This window comes from Trachymyrmex cornetzi, unplaced genomic scaffold (assembly GCF_001594075.2).
Source record: "Trachymyrmex cornetzi isolate Tcor2-1 unplaced genomic scaffold, Tcor1.1 scaffold1190, whole genome shotgun sequence".
Lineage (NCBI taxonomy): Eukaryota > Metazoa > Arthropoda > Insecta > Hymenoptera > Formicidae > Trachymyrmex > Trachymyrmex cornetzi.
In genome coordinates, this window is record NW_017295752.1 from 39924 (window position 1) to 44214 (window position 4291).

At 41.5% G+C, this 4291-nt stretch overlaps 1 protein-coding gene across 1 annotated transcript in view; it reads left to right on the forward strand.

Moving 5' to 3' along the window:
* LOC108766745 (Fanconi anemia group J protein homolog) overlaps positions 1 to 4291 on the forward strand; it is a 51200-nt gene that overhangs the window by 27571 nt on the left and 19338 nt on the right. The window lies entirely within an intron of this gene.

The window sequence follows — 4291 nt, forward strand, 5'->3', positions numbered from 1 at the left end:
AGGGAGAACGAGAGAGAGGGGGGGAGGGGAGGCAGACAGACAGATGGAGAGCACAGGATAGATAAACCCAAAGCTGGGAGAATTAGTAATGCAACCAGCCGTACATACTGCTTTACGCGCGCGTGCACGTGCCGGCTGACCAATCAAAGCCTCGCGGCACTCTATGAAGCCTATCAGATCCCTTATGTTTCCTAGAGGCTCTCTCGTTACGTGCGAGGGCATCCGATTATGTCTGTGCCCGCGCATACGTGTACGTTACGAACGTGTGCACGTTGCACGCCATACCATAGGGCGTCCCATTAACTTCGTCCCTTCCCACACTCAATTGAATTTTAATGCTGGCGATTAACTGCGCGACGCCGGCGGTTTATAATTTAAATACGACAACGCAGCGTCGCCGCGTCCAGTTCGTAAGAATTAATTATAAACGGGCGAAAGTGTGGGTGAGAGCATGGCGGTAATCAATGCGCCGGTCATTTTAAACAAATCGTTACTTGATGAAATATCGATGAGAGCTGGCGAGTTTAAGCTTCACCGCAGCTCGCGCGATGTCCGGTCGGTGAACGACCTGCCCCCTCTACCCCTCCCCCCCTCCCCTCTCCCTCTTCCGCGACCGATTAATATAATCCTTGTCTAATTGCAAACTGCGTAATGATGATATCGTCATGAACCGGAGGAAGGTGCGATGTATATACGCGCGCATGTTCTGGCTTCCTGGCCGCGGGAGCGTTAGTGCTTACAACGTGTTTTATTCATTCTGTCTCGCCATGCGTGATTGAATTTTAATAGCCCCTATTAATTGTACAGCTTTTGCGGTTGGAATATAAATATGGCAATGTGGTGCGCTTCACCGCCGGATAATAATTCATTCCGCGTGCGTGAAACAGTCAATTACCGGACGATAATCGTTACCATGATCGCGGTATAATTTGTCAGCGGACGATACGACCGGGTTCTCTGTTTTTAATTGTGCATACGATCGTCATTAATATTTCATCTATGAAAAGCGCTAGTTTCGTACCACTTGAAAAACTATTTTCCTAATAAAAGTAAAACGCAAAACGCGCGTTTTTTAATTTTTTATCACATGATTAAAATTTGTAATAATAATAATAATATTATTATTACATGTATTATTATTATTCGTAATTGGTAAATAAATAAGAATGCAAGCAAACATTTTCGACTCAATTATTATTATCTCTTCATTGGCTCGTTTTAAGGAGTAATGTTATAAATACAGTGTACTGATATTATATTCACAGTGTTTTCGAAAGAATTGCGGTCAGTTTAGACTGATCCCTTTTAAAGATCTATTTTTCATATATTTTTTATGAGTTTTATTGCCGCGCCACAGAAGTGCAGGGGCGAAATGTGCGTTGAAAGCGGTTAGACGATTGAAACCGGAGAAGCCGACGAAACGCTTGCTCACTCGCCGTCGTTGATGAACAATCCGAATTTTAAAAGGCCAACTGTCGCCCACTCTCTCCTGACTTTGTTCGGCAAAGGAAATCCGCTCTCGTGTGCTTTTAATTTCAGTATATTTTTTTTTTCCGTTAAATGTATCGATGATGCGCCCATATTCGAGTGTACTGCTTCGCATCATGTATTTCCGCCGTGTCCATATGCCATTCTCATGTGCCACGACCAGATCTATTTGGCGAATATTTTCCAACGACGGGAAACGAAGCGCGTTCCCTTTTTATTTTCAAAATCGGACACGCGCGTTAAACCACTTTTGTATCGCCGATACATCTCCGGTGGTTTCTATTTTGAAGCAGAGAAGAGGATGGTAGCGCAAATAAAATTCTTCTCGCTCACGGCGACGCAAATACTGTCAGCCGGGCCGACGTTTAAAAACGCAATCGCCGTAACTGAAAATCGAAAGCTGCGCGCTTTCAGGCGATGTATCGACAGATCCATCTTACTTCTCATGGGCGTACCTCGCCTCGAGGGGCGACGTGTCGTTTCGCGTTTTGAAAATCAACGAAATCGCCGACGGGCGAAGGATTAAATCCTGCGGTGCTGCGCCCAAGCTTTTGGCAACTTTAGCCGCGGGCTTATTTGCACACCTGAACTCTTCCCCGATATAATTTAAGCGCGCTATTAATAATGGCTTTTCCGCGCGGTCGTCTACGTTTTTCAACAACGAGATTTCTATAGCGTTCTCATCTATTTGATGACGTTGCATATAATACAATACAAGATACCCAAGAAGAAGCGCTTTCTAAATTTCGTTTGCCTTATGTTAAGATTATTGCTACGTGGAGAAAATTCATTGTGTCGAGTTTGTGCGACTGTTATACGACCGTCACGACCGAATCATGATTATCATTTATAAAATACTCCATAGATCAATATTGAATTGTAGTATTAACTGACCAACAAATACAAATGATCAACGAACGTTGAAAGGATATTTTTTTCAATGACTTGATGTTTTATTGAACAGAGATATGAGTCGTGGTGATTAAATAAGGATATATTGCAGAGAGAGATATATCGCACGAAAAATAAATTGGACGCTCGCCCGATAATTTACTGATGAATAAACATAACGCGGACATTAATACCGGCACCGGTCAATAATAAATAAATTGGATGCGAAACGCGGAAAATTGTAATGTATTTACGCGTCATACTTTCGCGTGGCAACCTGCGTTTATATTCGCGCTCCGAAAGTTTTTATTAACTTCCGCGTACCGCGTAATGTTCCCACGGTAATTAACCCGGGACAATAATTCTCGCGGCTGCGGGAATAACCCAGTGCGATCCAGTTTCTGTTTCGTGCGAAGCTATTTGAAATCAATTTGTTAAGTTTACGCGTACGCTGAGTGAGACTGTATCAAATTACGAAATTAATTTTTAATGCTTCTATGAGATTATTACAGAGATATTTTGCAATTAACTATCTTTTCAAGAGATTATTTATTATTGCTATAAAATTCGTTTAGCTCTTTTATCCTAAGCCATTTTTAATTAGACTACACATGCTTTTGTGCATATTGAAAATTTTTATTATAAATTTTCGCAAGTACTCTTTACAGTAGTTCATTTTACTGATTGCATTTACGGTTCATGATAATTTTATCGTTTTTTTTTAGCGTTTCTCTTATTTTTTTAATATTAATTTTTTTCAAATAATTTCTAATTTTCCTTTTATTCGAAAAGTTTTATTTTATATGCTTGACGTTTCCGTCATTATATATAACTATATATATATAACTATATATATATATATATAACTATACAACTATAAATATCATAAGATTGATTGTTTGCGTCCAACGGTAACATGAATGGATGTGGAATCGGTTGTGTAAGATTGCCATTCGCGAACGCCCGGAACGACCGAGATAGAAACGTTGCGCATCATAACAAACAGCGTCAACGCTTTTCGAAAAGATTGCAAGTAACAAGTAAACTTGTAATTCCGTTTGTGCGCGATGACATCAATTCGACGCAGCCGGGGCATCCCAACTGGCCTGAAGCGATCGGCATCGACGGACGGCCGGTTGCCGGTTTGTTTTTATTGAGTAGTTACTCCCGCGGAAAAAGAGGAAGCGAATATAACTAAACGCTTCGCAAAAGTACCCTGGGGGTTCTTTAGATCCCATCAATCGTGATCTGTCCGTTTTCATCGCGATACGTTTATCTCTCTTCCAGCTTCCATCAATCGTCCGTTCACATCGCGCGATCGACTTAATGCAGTAGTCCGAAATATCGTTTTTGATACAGATTTTTATTTTGATCTATTCGTGATACACGCCACTCTTCTATGCTCGCGACAAATCCAACGGCGAATTTATTTGCGATTCTTATCGTATGGAATATATGAGAAAAGAAATTCGCGAAAGGCAAGATGGTAAAACGTGACTCCATTGTTCTCGACTTATGCTGCCTTTTCAAATGATTAAAGTTCTCGAGTGTGCGCCATCGTATGTAGGGGAAAAAATTGGCAATTAATACGTTTCTGTCGTGTGTTGGCCTCCGCTCCCCGAAATCGAGTTGAGCCGTCGCGACGCCATCCTCTGCGGTGTCGCGTATGCTGAAAAAAAGAGCTGAGCAGAATCGAGGGAAGGACGAAATTTCGTAAATCGAGTTGGCCTTCCCCTGGAGGGTGTCGGTGCGTCTGTCCACCATATTGATCGTGGAAGCGGTAGATACCCTGCTTGCCTATATGTATGCGCGTGTATGTGTGCATAGGAGTATCGTGTGTGCGTGTGCGTGTGTATGTATGCATATACATATATATATATATATATATATATATATATATATATATGAAAGA